The sequence below is a fragment of the Bos javanicus genome, chromosome 6 (genome assembly GCF_032452875.1).
Source record: "Bos javanicus breed banteng chromosome 6, ARS-OSU_banteng_1.0, whole genome shotgun sequence".
Taxonomy (NCBI): Eukaryota; Metazoa; Chordata; class Mammalia; order Artiodactyla; family Bovidae; genus Bos; species Bos javanicus.
The window spans coordinates 57,932,470-57,951,776 of NC_083873.1; the positions used below are offsets into that span (position 1 = coordinate 57,932,470).

The 19,307-nt window shown below is 40.9% G+C and overlaps 1 long non-coding RNA gene across 1 annotated transcript; it reads right to left on the reverse strand.

Moving 5' to 3' along the window:
- Window positions 1-1,444: 1,444 nt before the first annotated feature.
- Window positions 1,445-17,367, reverse strand: LOC133249451 (uncharacterized). Its single transcript, XR_009736963.1, has 3 exons — window positions 17,255-17,367; window positions 15,131-15,254; window positions 1,445-2,988 (listed from the first exon to the last, which is right to left on the reverse strand). It is a non-coding gene; the product is annotated as an uncharacterized LOC133249451 (long non-coding RNA).
- Window positions 17,368-19,307: the final 1,940 nt, after the last annotated feature.

Here is a 19,307-nt window from a genome sequence, read left to right on the forward strand (position 1 = left end):
GACAAGCAACTATAAAAGACTGAAAGTAACATTAAAATCTAGCAGGATTTGCCCTCAGTATCTTTGAATTCTTGCTCCATTTTAAAGAAACTGGAAAATTGCAGCTGATACATTTAGGGTGAGTGATTGAATAGGTGAATATTGTTATTTATACTGAAATTAGTAATGAGAAATATTAATACATTTCTGGCACAGAGCTCCTAGCACCCTCGGAATTTGCTAAGTGATGAGAGTAGAAAAGGTGCCTTTTGTTACATTAATGAGGAAACTTTTGGGAAGCACCTGTGTAGCCTAAGGATGGAGGTTGGTTGGGACAATCAACCAAGTGATTAGAGGGTAGAATCTTCTACTCCCACACCAAGACCTCCTGGAAGAGAGAAGGATTGGAGGTTGAGTTCAATCATCGATGGCCAATGACTTAATCAATGATGCCTATGCAATGAAGCTCCAAAAGGAGGGCGTTTGGAGAGCTTCCTGGCAGGGAACACATGGACACTTGGGGAGAGTGCATAGCTGGGGAGGGTATGAAAGCTCTGGGCCTTCTCCCCATACCTCCCCAGCTATGCATCTCTTCCATCTGCCCATTCCTGAGTTATATTCTTTTATAGTGAACTGGTGGTCTACTAAGTAGAATGTTTCTCTTGAGTTCTGTAAGTCACTCTAGCAAATTCATTGAACCCAAGGAGGGAGTTGTTGGAAACATCAGCGTATAGCCAGTGGGTCAGAAACATGCCTGAACTTATGACTGGCATCTAAAGTTGAGGGTGTGTGGGCAATCTCATGGGACTGAGTCCTTAACCTGCAGGTTCATATGCTCTCCCCAAATAGTGTAAGAACTGAGTTGAATAGAATCTGAACAGTAATTGCTTGGATATGTGGGGAGAACTCCCACATACTGGAATTGGTACCAGGATCATTAGTTGGTGTTAGAATTGGAGTTGGTGATCAGAAGTGGGATCAGAGTCATATTTATAAAATGCAAAATGAGTGAAGACATTTTTCAGGATTCTTATGTCCATAGACAAAAAAGAAAAGAAATTCAATAAAAATATTAAATTCATATCCTGCTCAGTATGTGCCATGAACTGTTTTAGACACTGGAGAAATTCTACTCATTTTTTGGTCATATTAAATCAATGAAGTATTAAGTAGGTGGCATTGTTAATCCCATTTTACAAATGAGGAACCTGAGATAGAGTGATATCAAGTTTCTTACTCTAGATTTTACAGCTGGTAAGTGATAGCACTGAAGGTCAAACCAGGCAGTCTGGTCCTTAGTCCATGCCTTCATTCACTGCCTACTACTAGCCCTCAATTCTACAGTAAAATATTTAAATACTTTATATAAGATCAAATTTAAGATATGTTTGTATCATTAAAAATATTTTACTACGGAGATATTAAAGCCTGTATAAAAGTAGAAAGAAGAGTATGATCAGCCAATCTTTATTGCATCCATCCCTTATTCATTTCCCCCTTGCTATTGAAACATATTAAAGTGAATTCTAGAAATAATATATTTTCATCCACAGATATTTAATAATACATCTCTAAAAGACAAGACTTCTTTTAAAAAGTATAACACAGTATCATCATCACACTTAAAAAATGAACAATAATCCCTTCAGTTCAGTCGTGTATGACTCTTTGTGATCCCCGTAGACTGCAGCATGCCAGGATTCCTTATCCATCACTAACTCTCGGATCTTGCTCAAACTCATGTCCATTGAGTCTGTGATGCCATCCAACCATCTCATCCTCTGTCATCACCTTCTCCTCCTGCCTTCAATCTTTCCCAGCATCAGGGTCTTTTCCAATGAGTCAGTTCTTTGCATCAAGTGGCCAAAGTATTGGAGTTTCAGCTTCAGCATCAGTCCTTCCAGTGAATATTCAGGACTGATTTCCTTTAGTATTGACAGGTTGGATCTCCTTACAGTCCAAGGGACTCTCAAGAGTCTTCTCAAACACCACAGTTCAAAAGCATCAATAATCCCTTAATTCAATAAAACATCCAAGCAGTATTCGAATTTCTCTGATTGTCTCAAAAATGTTTTAAGGAATTTTTCCTCCAAATAGGATGCAGATGAGATTGTTGCAATTAGTCTCTTTTAATATCTAAGGCCCCACTCTCCATCTTTTTTTCTTGCAATCCTGTTCTATAAATTTTCCCAGACTAGATTTTGCTAATTTCATTCCCCATCATGTCATTTAAAGCACTTCTCTGTCTCCTGCATTTCTTATAAATTGAGAGTCACATCTAGAGATGCAACTGATTCACGTTTTGTTTGTGTAGCTTGAATACTTCATAGATGGTGATGTGATAATTCCATAAATAAGTACGCACTCTGGCTATGTCTTTTTCTGTAACATTAGCATCTACTGCCTAATCCATTATTTTATTGGGGGTTAAAAATTGTGCTAATTACTATTTCTGCTTCATTCCTCAATTCCTCAGAATTATCTGGAATATTTCCATAAATAAAAATTTGCCCTCATCAACAATTTAGTAACCCTAGGTTCTGTACAGTACAAATACTTTTCCTCTATTTACCAGTTTTCAAAATAATGAGTTATTTCCTAGCTCCTCTAAAGGGACCAATGCAGGTCTTTTTCTTCCTGCATAATTAAACCTATATGTTTCAAAATATTGATGTGTTTCAATGCACCACCGTTATTGATTCCCAGGAGTATTTTCTTTAGGCGAGGGGAACCTCTTCCATTTAGCTCTTGAGTGCTCTTGACGATAGCCCTCGAATCTTTTGCAGCTTCCTTGCTTTCTATTATGACAAAATGTCCCAGGCTCACCCTGTTGCATGTAACATTTTTAATGATATCTTTCCACATTATCCTTTTTCTATTTTTCCATGAACTGATTGACAGCTAAGAGACATGGCCATTGAGGCTTCCTGGATTTCTCTTTCAGCTTTGACCTTGTTCACACTAGGAGACTTGGGTAGCTTGCTTAATGCTCTGCCCCAGTTCCTTCATCTGTAAAATGGAATCATAATAGTTGTACTTACCTCAAGGTGTTGCTGCACAGATAAACTGAGTTAATATATGTAAGTCACTTCGAACAATACCCAGTACATAATAAAAATATGATAATGTTCGTTATTATCATTAGTCTAATAAGACAGCTTTTAGTATATCTTTCTGAAGTCTTTTAAGCAAGCCTGGCATAGTTGTGACCATACTTTATATTTACATGTTTCCTGATATTTTCCCCGTGCAATAAGATAGGCATCTATGTCATTTAACAAGCACAAGTTCTAAAAACTATGTAAAACTGTTACATAATACATATCATAATTCACCATAAAGAACAGCTGATTTCTATTTGTTCCCTATTATAAATAATACAGCAGTGAATATCTTATAAAAAGAAGTTTTTTGTTTTTCTTTTCTGTTTAGAATTTCTTGACTATTAATTTCCAAAAGTGGAATGACCATATCCAAGTCACAACCAAATTTATTTCCTGACAGTTTGTACAGATTCATATTTACCTTGAGCTTTTCGCATGATTAAAAAAAAATGTTTATAAAAAGCCAGTTGTTTTTCATGTTCTTTTACAAAATCCAATGATATAAATATGCCATTTAGCTTAATCAGCTCTATTAAAAATAAAGATTAATATGGTCACATATACAGTACTGTCAGCCTGGCCTCTTTTTTTTTTTTTTTTCTTTGTATTTAAGCCTTCATCTCTCCCTGGAGAAGAAAATGGCAACCCTCTCCAGTATTCTTGCCTGGAGAATTCCATGGACAGAGGAGCCTGGCAGGCTACAGTCCATGGGGTCACAAAGAGTCAGACATGACTGAATGACTATCACACTCACTTCATCTCTACTTTTTATTTTCAAGCAATGTAACTATAATACTCTGTGCATTTTTAAAAAATTAGGGGGAGTATAGTATCTTTACAATGTGGTGTTATTTTCTGCTGTACAGCAAAGTGAATCAGCTTAAGTATACATGAAAGTGAAAGTGTTAGTCATTTGGGTTCCACTCTTTGAGACCCCCTGGACTGTAGCCCATCAGACTCCCCTGTTCACAGAATTCTCCAGGGAAGAATACTGGAGTGGGTAGTCATTCCCTTCTCCAGATCTTGCCAACACAGGTCTCCTGCATTTCAGGCAGATTTACATTCTGAGCCACCAGGGAAACCCCATAAATATTTATATATCCCCTCTTTTTAAAATTTCCTTTCGATTTAGGTTACCACAGAGCATTGACTAGAGTTCCCTGTGTTATGGTAGGTTCTCACTGGTTAAATATGTTATATGTAGAAGTACATACATGTCAATCCAAATCTCCCAATTCATCTCATCCTCCCTTTCCTCTTCAGTTCAGTTAAGTTGCTCAGTCATGTCCTATTTGAGATCCCATGGACTGCAGCATGCCAAGATTCCCTATCCATCACCAGCTCCCAGAGCTTGCTCAAACTCATGTCCATCAAGTCGGTGATGCCATTCAACCATCTTATCCTCTGTCTTCCCCTTCTCCTCCTGCCTTCAATCTTTCCCAGCATCAGAGTATTTTCCAATGAATCAGTTCTTTGCATTAGGTGGCCAAAGTAATGGAGTTTCAGCTTCAGCATCAATCCTTCCAATGAATATTCAGGACTGATTTCCTTTAGTATTGACAGGTTGGATCTCCTTACAGTCCAAGGGACTCTCAAGAGTCTTCTCCAACACCACAGTTCAAAAGCATCAATGCTTTGGTACTCAACTTTATAGTCCAACTCTCACATCCATACATAACTACTGGAAAAACCATAGCCTTGACTAGACGGATCTTTGTCGGCAAAGTAATGTCTCTGCTTTTTAATATACTGTCTAGTGTGGTCATAGCTTTTCTTCCAAGGAGCGAGTGTCTTTTAAAAATTTCACAGCTGCAGTCACCATCTGCAGTGATTTTGGAATCCCCTCAAAAATAAAGTCTCTCACTGTTTCCATTGTTTCCCCATCTATTTCCCATGAAGTGATGGGACCAGATGCCAAGATCTTAGTTTCCTGAATGTTGAGTTTTAAGCCAACTTTTCACTCTCCTCTTTTACTTTCATCAAGAGGCTCTTTAGTTCCTCTTTGCTTTCCACCATATGGGTGGTGTCATCTGCATATCTGAGGTTATTGATATTTCTCCCAGCAATCTTGATTCCAGCTTCATCCAGCCCGGCATTTCACATGATGTCCTCTGCATATAAGTTTAATAAGCAGGGTGAGAAAATACAGCCTTGACATACTACTTCCCTGATTTGAAACCAGTATGTTGTTCCATGTCCAGTTCTAACTGGTTGCTTCTTGGCCTGCATACAGATTTCTCAGGAGGCAGGTCAGGTGGTCTGGTATTCCCATCTCTTTCAGAATTTTCCACAGCTTGTTGTGATCCACACAGTCAAAGGCTTTGGCATAGTCAATAAAGCTGAAGCAGATGTTTTTCTGGAACTCTCTTGCTTTTTTGATGATCCAACCGATGTTGGCAATTTGATCTCTGGTTCCTCTGCCTTTTCTAAAACCAGCTTGAACATCTGGAAGTTCACAGTTCATGTACTGTTGGAGCCTGGCTTGGAGAATTTTGAGCATTACTTTACTAACGTGTGAGATGAGTGCAATTGTGCGGTAGTTTGAGCATTCTTTGGCATTGCCTTTCTTTGGGATTGGAATGAAAACTGACCTTTTCCAGTCCTGTGGCCACTACTGAGTTTTCCAAATTTGCTGACATATTGAGTGCAGCACTCACAGCATCATCTTTTAGGATTTGAAATAGCTCAACTGGAATTTCATCACCTCCACTAGCTTTGTTCATAGTGATGGTTTCTAAGGCCCACTTGACTTCACATTCCAGCATGTCTGACTCTAGGTGGGTGATTACACCATGGTGGTTATCTGGGTCATGAAGATCTTTTTTGTATAGTTCTACTGTGTATTTTGCCACCTCTTCTTAACATCTTCTGCTTCTGTTAGGTCCATACCATTTCTGTCCTTTATCATGCCCACCTTTGCATGAAATATTCCCTTGGTACATTGGTATCTCTAATTTTCTTGAAAAGATCTCGAGTCTTTCTCATTCTATTATTTTCCTCTATTTCTTTGCATTGATCACTGAGGAAGGCTTTCTTATCTCTCCTTGCTATTCTTTGGAACTCTGCATTCAAATGGTATACCTTTCCTTTTCTCCTTTGCCTTTAGTTTCTCTTCTTTTCTCAGTTATTTGTAAGGCCTCGTCAGACAACCATTTTGCCTTTTTGCATGTTTCTTGGGGATGATCTTGATCCGTGTCTCCTGTACAATGTCACGAACCTCCATCCACAGTTCATCAGGCACTCTGTCTATCAGATCTAATCCCTTGAATCTATTTGTCACTTCCACTGTATAATTGTAAGGGATTTGATTTAGGCTATACCTAAATGGTCTAGTGGTTTTTCCTACTTTCTTCAATTTAAGTCTGAATTTGGCAATAAGGAGTTCATGATCTGAGCCATAGTCAGCTCCCAGTCTTGTTTTACCTGACTGTATAGAGCTTCTCCATCTTTAGCTTCAAAGAATATAATCAATCTGATTTTGGTATTGACTACCCGGTGATGTCCATATGTATTGTCACTGATTCCTAAAATGTCTATGTTCACTCTTGCCATCTCCTGTTTGACCACTTCCAATTTACCTTGATTCATGGACCTAACATTTCAGGTTCCTATGTAACATTGTTCTTTACAGCATCAGACTTTACTTTCATCACCAGTCACATCCACAACTGGGCGTTGTTTTCATCTCTTTGTTCTTTCTGGAGTTATTTCTCCACTCTTCTTCAGTAGCATATTGGGTACCTACCAACCTGGGGAGTTCATCTTTCATTGTCCTATCTTTTTGCCTTTTCATACTGTTCATGGGGTTCTCAAGGCAAGAATACTGAAGTGGTTTGCCATTCCCTTCTCCAGTGGGCCACGTGTTGTCAGAACTCTCCACCATGACCTGTCCATCTTGAGTGGCCCTACATGGCATGGCTCATAGTTTCATTGAGTTAGACAAGGCTGTGTTCCATGTGACTGTTTTGATTAGTTTTCTGTGATTGTGGTTTTCATTCTGTCTTCCCTCCAAGGAAAAGAGGCTTATGAAAGGTTCCTGATGGGAAAGACTGACTGTGCGGGAAAGTGGGTCTTGTTTGATGGGCGGGCCATGCTCAGTAAACCTTTCCCCTTGGTGTCCATATATTTGTTCTTTATGCCTGTGTCTCTATTTCTGCTTTGCCAATAGGCTCATCTGTACCATTTTTCTAGATTTCATATATAATGTTAATATATGATATTTGTTCTCTTTTTACTTACTTCACTCTATATGATAGTCTCTATGATAGGCTAATCCTTCACTCTATATGATAGGTCCATCTGTGACTCTGCGCTAGTACCCTTCTGTCTTAATTACTATAGACTAGTCTGAAGTCAGGGAGCCTGATCCCTCCTGCTTCATTTTTCTTTCTCAAGATGGCTTTTCCTCTTCAGGGTCTTCTGGGTTTCCACACAAATTGTAGAACTTTTGGTCCTAATTCTGTGACAAATGCCATTGATAAGGACTTTTTTATAAGGATTTGCTAAGGATTGCATAATTTGATAAGGATTGCATTGAATCTGTAGTTTCCTTTGGGTATCACTGTCATTTTCACAATATTGAATTTTTTTCAATCTAAGAACATGGTATATCACTCCATCTTTTTTTGTTGTCTTTGATTTCTTCTCAGAGGTTAAAGCGTCTGCCAGGAATGTGGGACACCAGGGTTTGATCACTGGGATGGGAAGATCCCCTGGAGAAGGAAAATGGCACCCCACTCCAGTACTCTTGCCTGGAGAATCCCATGGATGGAGGAGCCTGGTGGGCTGCAGTCCATGGGGTCGTGAAGAGTCAGACACGACTGAGCGACTTCACTTTCACTTTTCACTTTTCACTTTCATGCATTGGAGAAGGAAATGGCACTCCAGTATTCTTGCCTGGGAATCCCAGGGACGGTGGAGCCTGTTGGGCTGCCAGTCTATGGGGTCGCACAGAGTCGGACACGACTGAAGCGACTTAGTAGCAGCAGCAGTAGCAGAAGTTCAGCTTCTATGTGTTCGTGTTTTTTACAGGTTTTTCTTCCCTGTAATTGATTTTTAATCTCATAGGCTATGGTCAGAAAAAATGCTTAGTATGATTTCAATTTTCTTAACTTTAATGAGGCTTGATATGTGACACAAGATGGGACTATCCTGAAGAATGTCTCATGTACGCTTGAGAAGAAAGTGTATTGTGCTACTTTCAGATGAAATGTCCTATAACCATGAATTAAGTCTATCTGGTCTAGTGTGTCATTGAAAGTTTGTGTTTCCTTATTAATTTTCTGTCTGGATGATCTGTCCATTAGTACAAGTAGGATGTTAAAGTCACTATTATTCTGTGACTGTTGATTTCCCCTTTTATGGCTATTACATTCACTTTATGTATTGAGGTGCACCTGTGTTGGGTACATAAATATTTGTAAGTTTTTATATTTTCTCCTTGGATTGACCCCCTGATCATTATGTGGTGTCCTTCCCTGTCTCTTGTAACAATCTTTAAAGTCTATTTTGTCTGATATGAGTACTGTTTCTCCAGCTTTCTTTTGATTTCCATTTGCATGGAATATCTTTTTCCATCCTCTCACTTTCTGTCTGTACATGTCCATAGGTCTGAAGTGGACCTCTTGTAGATAGCATATATACAGCTCTTGTTTCTGTGTCTATTCAGCCAGTCTGTGTATTTTGGTTAGAGAATTTAATCCTTTTAAATTTAAGGTAATGTTTTGATAGGTATGTCCCTATTACCATTTTTTTAATTTTGGGGGGTTTGTTTTTTTGTAGGTCTTTTTCTTCCCTTGTGTTTCCCGTCTAGAGAAGTTCTTTTACTATATGTTGTAAAGCTGGTTGCATGGTGCTGAATTCTCTTAGCTTTTGCTTGTCTGTAAACCTTTTGATTTCTCTATAGAATCTGAATGATATCCTTGCTAGGTAGAATAATCTTGGTTATAGGTTTTTCCCTTTTATCACTTTAAATATAGCCTGCTACTCCTGCTACTCTGGCCTGCAGAGTTTCTACTGAGAAATCAGCTTATAATATTATGAGGATTCCCTTGTATGTATGTTATTTGTTGCTTTTCCCTTGTTGCTTTTAACATTTTTCCTTCAAATTTAATTTTTGTTAGTTTTATTAATATGTGTCTCAGCATGTTTCTCCTTAGATTTATCCTGTATAGACTATTTGTGCTTCCTGGACTTGGGTGACTATTTTCTTTCCAATTTTAGGGAAGTTTTGGACTATAATCTCTTCAAATATTTTTTCAGACCCTTTCTCTTCTTCTTCTGGGACCCCACTAATTTGAATGTTGGTGTGTTTAATGCTGTCCTGAGGTTTCTGAGACAGTTCTCATTTTTAAAATTCTTTTTTCTTTATCCTGTTCCTCAGCAGTTATTTTCACCATTCTATTTTCTAGCTAACCTACTTGTTCTTCTGCCTCAGTTATTCTACTATTGACTCCTTCTAGTATATTTTTCATTTCAGTTATTGTGCTATTCATCACTATTTGTTTGTTCTTTAGTTCCTCTAGGTCCTTGTTAAACATTTCTTGTATTTTCTTGATCTGTGCTTCCATTCTGTTTCTGAGATTTTGGATTATCTTTACTATCATTACACTGAATTCTTTTTCAGGTAGATGGCAGGTATTTCCTCTTCATTTATTTGGTCTTGTAGGTTTTTACCTTGCTCCTTCATGTGTAACATATTTCTCTATCACCTCATTTTTGTTGATAGGTAGGGCTGTGTTCCTGTCTTGTTGATTGTTTGGCCAGAGGCATCTAGAATTGGACCTTGCAGGTAGTTGGGTCAAGCCCTATCTTGGTGCTGAGATGAGGACCTCAGGGAGAACTCACACCAATTAATATTCCCTGGGGCCTGAACTTCTCTGGTAGTCCAGCAGCTTGGTGCTCCCATTACAGGGGCTCAAGCTTGATTCCGGGCCTGGGAATCAAGACCTGCAAGATGTGCAGCATCGGGGCGGGGCGGGGGGGGGGGGGGCGGATAAAAGATAGCAGACAAACAAAGCCCAAGGCAAATAATAAAAACCAAGCCAACCAAACAAAAACAAACACAGAAACAAAAAAAGAAAGGAAAATAGAAATAAAACCATAGATAAATAATAAAAACAAATCCAAGCAAACAAAAAACAAACCAACAACACCAAAAAAAAAAAGGGAAAGCAAAAAATAAGACATCTAAACAAATGAGAGTCCAAAACCAATAATAAAAACAAAACTAACCTAAACATAAAACAAAAATTGAACAACAAACAAAAAACTAAAAGAAAAGCTAAGAGAACAAAAGACAAATACCCAAAAATGACAAAAGCAAAAACAAAAATTTTTTAAAGATAAAAATTTAATGAAGTAAAAACCAAAATGAAACAAAACAACACACAAATATCAAAAGAAAAAAGCAGCAACAACAAAAAACAAAAGACACAAACAGAAAAGAGTAGAATAATAACAAAAAGTAAAAAACAAAGTTAGAAAAATTTAAAAATATATTAGAAAAGGTAAAATAAATGAAACAATAGCAGCAACAAAACAAAACAGCAAACAAACAAAATTCCCTGGTGCCTCCACTGTGTCCTTGCCCACAAGGTGAGCTACCTCCACTCCCTACCTCCCTAGGAGGCCCTCCAAGATCTCTAAGTAGGTCTCTGGAGCTGCCGTGTCAGCCCATCTCTGTGTGTGTTCCTTTCACCAGTATTTGCTCCTGAAGCTAGCCTGGAGTACAGGTGTCCCTGCAGGCCGGTTAGGCTTTCACAGGCATATCTGCAGGGGCTGGCACAGTCAGAGGAGGCTTTGGAGAAGGGTTGCACTTAGCCTACCTGGACCTGATGACCAGAAGAGGCCTTGTTGGAGGCAGGGTTCAGGCCTGGGAACCATGCGGCCCTTGGAGGCTTTGGTGGGGGAACCTGGCCTCTTGAGTTAGACGGGGGAAATTTGACTGCCACAGCATTGAATGTGCCACAGCTGTGGATGTGGTTAAAAAAGAAAGAAAGAAAGAAAATCAGCAGCGTGAGTAATCTAGTAATTGGGTTCTGCCCTCTTCTGAGCTGACTTGAGACCACAGTCACATGAAACAACCACCAAAAGATGATAACAGCTCAGCAAGGGTCACTTGGCCTTGACAAGTGTACACACAGCATGTTGGGTGGAAAACCAGCTTGGCTCTTTGAGAGACTGCTGCATACTCTACGGCTTGGCTGAGACCATGAAGGGGGCTGAAATCCGACCCACCGTTGGCCCAAGCAGTGGGCCCTGTACAGATAGCACTCTTGCAGAAGGGGCCTCCCAGAGGGGCAGCTTTTGCAATTTATCTCCCTTCAAGAGGTGTCACTTTCAAATTTACACAAGGCTTTACATGTGTCAGATGTGACCCCAATAATCCTTTCCAGTTAGGAGCCTTAAACTTGACAGAGAGGGAGCAGGAGAGTGCCTATCATTTCTCTATGGCAACTACTTGTGGAGGCTTCCCATCCCTCTGTCCATAAAATTCGATTCATGAACTTCAGAGACCTGTGTTAAAATATCAGATGACTTGTCCCCCAAGGCTAGGGGCCCCTGTGTTCCTTATCCAAGCCATTCCTGAACCCTATAGAAGCTCCTGTCTAGATTCCCAGAAAAAAGTGTGAAAGTGTTAGTTGCTTAGTCCTGTCTGACTCTGCAACCCCATGGACTGTATCCTCCGTCCATTGAATTCTCCAGGCAAGAATACTGGCATTGGTAGTCATTCCCTTCCCCAGGGGATCTTCCCAACCCAGGAATTAAACCTGGGTCTCCTGCAATGCAGGCAGATTCTTTTACCATCTGAGTCACCAGGGAAGCCCTCTGGATTTCTAGCCCCTCTCAAATCACCATCTTCATTTGGCTGACCTTGTAACCTAATGGTTAAGCTACAGACACTATATGAGAAAGACAGAGATTTGAATTCTGCCTCATTGATAGTATCTGTGAGATTTCCCATCCCTCCTCACCTGCAGATTCGATTAAAGCACCTCTGTTTTACCTTGCAGGGCTGTTGTGATGATTAAGTGAGTGAGTGAGTGAGTGAAGTCTCTCAGTCGTGTCCGACTCTTTGCGACCCCATGGACTATAGCCCACAAGGCTCCTCTGTCCATGAAATTTCCCAGGCAAGAGTACTGGAGTGGGTTGCCATTTCCTTCTTCAGGGGATCTTCCCAACCCAGGGATCAAACCCCAGTCTCCCGCATTGCAGGCAGACGCTTTACTGTCTGAGCCACCAGGGAAGCCCCAGTGAGATACTGCAAATAATCTTCCCAGTGTGTTTTAAGTGTCCAATGAATGTGAATGCTCACTGTAATTGTGCCTTCAGGTCATCTTTCCTCCCCAACCCCTCTCCCTGGTCCAATCTTTGGTATAGGGTGGTTTCTTCCCATTGCAATGGGAAGAGTTCTGGTTATCTGAATCAATCTTGGTTCTGACATTTGTATACTCAGTGTAGCAGGAATAGGAAAAAAAAAGAAAAGTGCTCCCTGTGCTGAAATGCACAGAAGGGTTGCCATCTTCACTAGCTCTTCCTTTCCTTTTCCCCCAAGTGGAATTCTGTGTGCCTCATTAGGCCTCCAGCACTGAGTGTTCACTTACTTCTTTTCTATCAAGGAAAATGGATAAGTCAAAAAGATGAAATGTTCCTATCAGTACTCAAGTAAATTAGTTCTCAATATTTGAAAGGAGCTCTATCTCCTTTCCATGCCAGACTTCTGGCTGAAATGCTTCCAGTCCTCCAGCAAAAGCAGAAGGTACGCAGCCCCATCCAGCCTTGAGGAGACCCCTCCCTCCCATCATGTTTAAAATTAAGCTAGTACCATGTGCCAGAGAAAGGTTTGAACTTTCCCACTGCTCCTCTATTGGCTTCTCTTAGAGAAGGAGGTAGAGGATTAAATGACAGCCAAACTGTCCACCTAGTAAAAGAGAATATTCTAGAGTCAAGTCCAGTGATGAGTGGAAGGGCAGGGGGCTGGAAGACTGAGTTCCAATCCTGGTTCTGGCTTTTTTCTGACTCTACCCTGAGTTAGATTTGACCTTTTGTCTTCCGGAGAAAAGTAGGTGTAAGTATAAGGGCTGCGACTATGTACTGCCTATGAAGTGGCTTTGCCAAACAATTAAATGTGAATCTAATCAAACCACTAGATCTAACTATCAGTTTACAGGAAGTACAGAGGATGGAGGAACATGTTAAATGACACCAAATGGATATAATCAGCAAAATCCAAAATGTGAGAAAGTTTACAAGGCCAGTGACTCTGTCTCTTCAACAATGGCAGCAGGGAGGGGACTTTACGTATCAACCAAATGTTGGGACTTTTTTTTTTTAATTGAGGTACAATTGACCTACAAATTATGTAAGTGTAAAGTGTATACCATCAGATCAGATCAGTCGCTCAGTCGTGTCCGACTCTTTGCAACTCCATGAATCACGCCAGGCCTCCCTGTCCATCACCAACTCCTGGAGTTCACCCAGACTCATGTCCATCGAGTCAGTGATGCCATCCAGCCATCTCATCCTCTGTCGTCCCCTTCTCCTCTTGCCCCCAATCCCTCCCAGCATCAGAGTCTTTTGCAATGAGTCAACTCTTCGCATGAGGTGGCCAAAGTACTGGAGTTTCAGCTTCAGCATCATTCCTTCATAGTGATTCACAATTTTTAAAAGTTGTTTATAGCTAATATAAAATATTGGCTAGACTCCCTATGTTGCACAATATATCTTTGTATCTGATTTATTTTATACATATGAATTGTAGTTTGTATCTCTTAATCCCCTGCCTCTGTCTTGCCCTTCCCACTTTCCTCTCCACACTGGTAACCCCTGGTTGTTCTCTCTATCCGTGAGTCTGTTTCTTCTTTGTTATATTCGCTAGCTTTATTTTTTAGATTCCACATGTAAGTGATGCATACAGTATTTGTCTTTCTCCCTCTGACTTATTTCAGTAAACATAATACTCCCCAAGTCCATTCTTGTTGCAAATTATGAAATTCTTTTTTATAATTTAGTAGTATTCCATTGTGTGTGTGTGTGTGTATACATTGTACATATATACATACATATATACATACATCTTCTTTATCCATTCATCTGTTGATGGACACTTAGGTTGATTCCATATCTTAGCAATTGTAACTAATGCTGGTATGAACATCGGGGTGCATGTGTCTTTCTGAGTTAGTGTTTTTGTTCTCTTCAGATAGATACCCAGGACTGGAATTGCCAGATAATATGGTATTTCTATTTTTAATATAGAGACTATTAATCCCAGTTCAAATAAATCAACTATTAAAAAAACATCTGGGGACAGTCTGAGATATCTGAACAATGTTTGGATATTTGATGGTATTAAGAAATTTTTGTTATTTTTTTAGCTACAACAATGGTATTATGGCTACATTAAGAAAGTCTTTTTTTCTTGGAGATACCAATTAGAATATACACTGATACCAATAGGATGATACAATAAGAAATAATATGTATGAGATTCAAAATAATCTAGTACTGGAAGGGTAGATGAGGGATGAATGATGAAATAAGATCTGTCTTGTGTTGATGATTATTGCAACTGGTCAGTGAAATTATGGAGCTTCATTATAATATTCTCTCTATTTTGTATATGTTTAAAATGGTTCATCATAAAATGTTAAAGAGTACAAAAGTATGTGGGCTTTGGAGAGAGGGAGACTGCCTTGATCTACCTTTTACTGGGCCAATTAACTTTTGATTCAGTTTCTTAGTGAAGACAAATATAGCACCTGCATCATAGGATTGTTATAGGCACATGGAAAGCACTTAGCACAATGCCTGGCACAGGAGTGCCCAAGCAATGTTAGTTCTCACTAATAATAGTGTATAAGAGGTTGGACTCATTAATCTCTCTGGCTCTTCCCACCATAGAGATCTGGGGCATCTAATTCTAGCCCATTTCTGTCACACCTTAGCCTTCTCTATTTTCTCTACTACCCAACATTCACCATTCTGGAAACTCTAACTTCCTCTAATGTTCACCTCCCTTTGCCTGGGGCATCTGGACACTTTACCTGGGCAGCCAGCTTTCAGTTCCATAAGACATGTTGGACCGATTCCTAGATTGACAAATGCAGGTTTCTGATTTCCTCATCTGCTTCTCACTATCTGGCTCTCTTTCTGGTAGCTTCCTGTCATCTGAAACAAGAGCACAAAGCTTCAGGAGGAAGGTGGAAACTTGGGGTGGAGAAGGGCGAGTAGGAAGCAGTCACATCCTGACTCCACCCCTCCTCAACTCCTCCCCGCCCAACAAAGGAGTGGGCAGGACTGGACGGGAGGCGCCTGGCATCTGTGTCCCCTAGCAGTGTGGGACAGAGCACACCACTCCCCAGTCTTCTCATTTGTAACACAGGAACAAGGATACCATGTCTTGGTTAATATAGAGCTGTGACTGAGAGTCAACTCAAGAGCTGGACTTCCAGGGCTACAGCTCCCCAGCTCTGCCTTGTGTTCACTGTGCGATCCTGACCTCTCTGTGACTCAGTGTCTTCACTGGCAAAATGGAAACAGCGATTACATGGACCTCGTAGGGTTGTTGGGAGTGTTAAATTGAACATCACCTGGCGCACAGAAGGCACTCAGTGAACTTTGGCTGTCGGTACTGCCTTCACCTTTGCCATAATCTCGTACAGTGCCTATTGGGAGCTCACTCTCAAGGCTGGCACCTCCCTGAGGCCTTCTGTCAGCCCCACTGAACTCCCATACCAGCCCTGGGGGTCCACCCCCCAGGAGTTGGGGCCAGCTCAGAGACCAGTGGATGTCACAGACTCAGGGCACATGAGGAAAGTCACTGTGTTCCCCCTCCCTGATTTCAGATCTTTCTTTCCTTCCCCCCAAGGCAATGTTGGAGTAAAATCCTTCCAAAGAAGAACCTGGCGTGGGTGGGACAGGGAAGGAGAAAGGAAGGGAAGTGAGAGACTGTTGCACATCACATTTTGTGTGTGAAGTATAAAGGGACCTCTCCTGGGAAGACCAGAGATGGAGGTTCAGCTGGGCACACCCCCGCTTCTCCCCAGCCCCACCAGAGAAAACAAATCACCCCACCCTGCACCAACTCCTCCTGTAGGCGCGTAGAGGCCAGGAGCCTGTGGGCCGGGTGAGGGGCCCGCCGTTGGTGCCTGGAGCTGTTAGTTACTCCCTCTTTGGAGTGGCAGCTTCTCGCCTCGGGCCTTCTGGCTATGAATCATTACTCAGCATTGGATGGAGCCCAAGAAATGTGGAAAACAAGAACGACAGGAAGCAACAAGAAACCAGAATCACAAAGTCCTATGGAAAATAGGCCATCGGGCTGAGCCTGGGGGAGGGGCTTGACATTGGCACCCACAGGCTGGGGATCACGTTGTTCTAAATATCACCCCACAGAATCCCAGGGTGCAACATTTGGTCATTGAGCTCTAGGGCATCTTTCTGACTTGAGCCCCTACACTAATAAGTAAATGTGTCTAGCCACCCCTCGGCCCACACAAACCCCTAGACTATGGAACTGCAGGCAGAAAATCTTGTGAGGACAATCAGTCCTTGTGTTCCCTCCTCTGGGTGTTGAGAAAGATCTGGAATGGAACTAGCTTTGTGGGGATTTCCAGGTGCCGAATCCCTCGAGCATGTTTGAACTGAGCGAGCTTGGCTGCCTTCGCCTGCCTGACAAGGGGTGGGCCCGGCCACACCTGGTCCTGCCGAGTCATGGACCCAAAGTGTTTGTCACAGCGTCTCAGCGAGATGTCGGGCCAGGTTTAACAGAAACAAGAGTAAAGTGGTTAATAACCACACCACATCACCAAAAGCCCAACTCTAGATAGAGTGATATGCACATTTTAGCTTAGTATGTCTTAAAAACTGTAGGCAAAGAACATTCTTCTGAGTAAAAGGAGCATGCAATTTTGTACAATCTGGGCATCAGGATCTCAACACCAGTGGTGAGGTGTATGTCCTGAGGGGTGAGAGTGGTGAAGGAGCGTGGTTTATAGCATAAACGTTGGAGGGATTTCCTCTCTTTTTTTTTTCTGCTTTGGACTTTATAAAAACAAAGAAAGGATTTGTTGAAAATGACAGGACCCACTCTTCACAATGAGATCATGTTAGACTTGGTGTATATGCAACCAGTGAGAAAGCAGAGGGGTTTCAAACTGCCTCCTACTTACCATAATACGCCCAATTAATTCACCACTTCCACAGACTGTACAGCTTTGTTCTCAATATTGAAATGGGGGTGTGAGGCCAACACCTCTGAAAATAGAGAGGACTCTTGTGGATCTGAAAAAGAGTGAAAAGATGCTCATCACCATCATCAGGGAAAAGCAAACCAAAATTCAATGAGATACCACCTCACACCTGTTGAGATGGCTACTATCAAAAAGAAAATAAGCATTGGCCAGGATGCGGAGAAAATGGAATCACTGTGCACTGGTGGTGAGAATGTAAAATGGTACAGCTGCTGGGAAAACAGTAGGGTGTTCTTCAAAAAATTAAAAACAGAATTACCACGTGTTCTAGCAATTCTACTAATACTTGGTATACATCCAAATGAATTAAAACAGAGTTTTGAAGAGAGATTTGTCCACCCGTGTTCATCAGAGCATCACTTACAGTAATTAAAATGTTTAAAAATAGAATTACCATATGATCTAGCAATTCTACTTCTGGATATGTATTCAAACAGATTAAAAGCAGAGTCTTAGAAATTTGTCCACCCATGTTCATCACAGCATTATTCACAGTAGTTAAAACATGAAGATATGCATAAATAAAAGGTGATATATATATACAAACAATGGAATATTATTCAGCCTTAAAAAGGAAAAAAATTCTGCAGTATGCTACAACACAGATGAATCTTGAGGACATTATACTAAGTGAAATAAGCTAGTCACATAAATAGAAATACTGCATGATTCCACTTATGTGAGGTACTTAGAGTAGTCCAAACCACAGTGACAGAAAGTAGTGTGGTGATTGCCAGGGGCTGGTGGATGGGAGGAATGGGGAGTTATTACTTAATGGGTCTAAAGCTTGAGTTTTCCAAAATGAAGAGTTCTGGAAATGGAAGGTGGTGACTGTGCACAACAATATGAACGTATTTAATGGCATTGAAACGTACACTTATAAATGGTTATGATGGCAAAATGTATAAGTCTATTCCACCACAATAAAATAAACGGAGAAAACAGTTTTCTCTGAAATTTATGGTCCCAGAGAAATACCATGGGAATAGAAAATATAGAATATGGGCTTTCAAATTTCTCACATTCAACATCAAAAATCTTTATTAATAGTAATTGCACCATATAAAATAATAATGATGACAATAATAATAATTACACCAACAACTCTAGAAACTCTTGAGTTTTGGTATTTCCAGTTAAAAGGGTGAAAACTATTAACTGTATGTTACTATTAATGCTGACAGTAAGCTATAAGTTTTAATTTAAATAAATTCTTTAAAAACCTAAAAGCTAAGAAATATGTTGGGGTCCTAACTCCCAGTACCTCAGAATGTGACCTTATTTACAGACAGGATCTTTCCAAAGGTAGCCAAGTTAAGACAATGGTTCTTAGGATGGGCTCTAACCTAGTGTGACTGGTGTCCTTATAAAAAGGGGCACATTTAGACGCACAGAGGAAAGATGATGAGAAGACACACAGGAAGAGACGATCATCCGCAAGCCAAGGAGAGGGTCCCAGAACAGATTCCTCCCTTAACCCTTAGGAGAAACCAGCCCCGCAGACATCTTGGTCCTGAATTTCTAGCCTCCATTACGGCAGGACAATACATCTCGGAAATTTAAGTCACCCAGGTTGTGGCACTTTGTCGTGGCAGCCCTAGTAAACGAACACAAGGGACAGCAGCTGATTCTATGGCATGTCTGTCAGCCCTCTCCTCAGCATCTGTCCCGTCAATGGTACAGAGAACCTGGAGGGGCCCCATTGCATGCCCATCCCTCCTCAGAAGGAGCTGCTGTAAACTCCTGGCCAGTCTCTGCACTTGCTGGTCTGGTCTGTGCCTTTTTTTTTTCCTGAGTCTAGAGCAGTGATGGCCCAGGTGCTCTGACCTACACTGGTCCTTCCATTGCTTAGCTCTTGGCCTGGATTTCCTGCTCTCAGGAGCCCCTGATCTTCCTCCTTGCCATAGCCTGAGTTTGATCTTTGATTTTTCTTTCAGTGCCACTGATGACAGGAAGGATGCGAAAGCTCCTT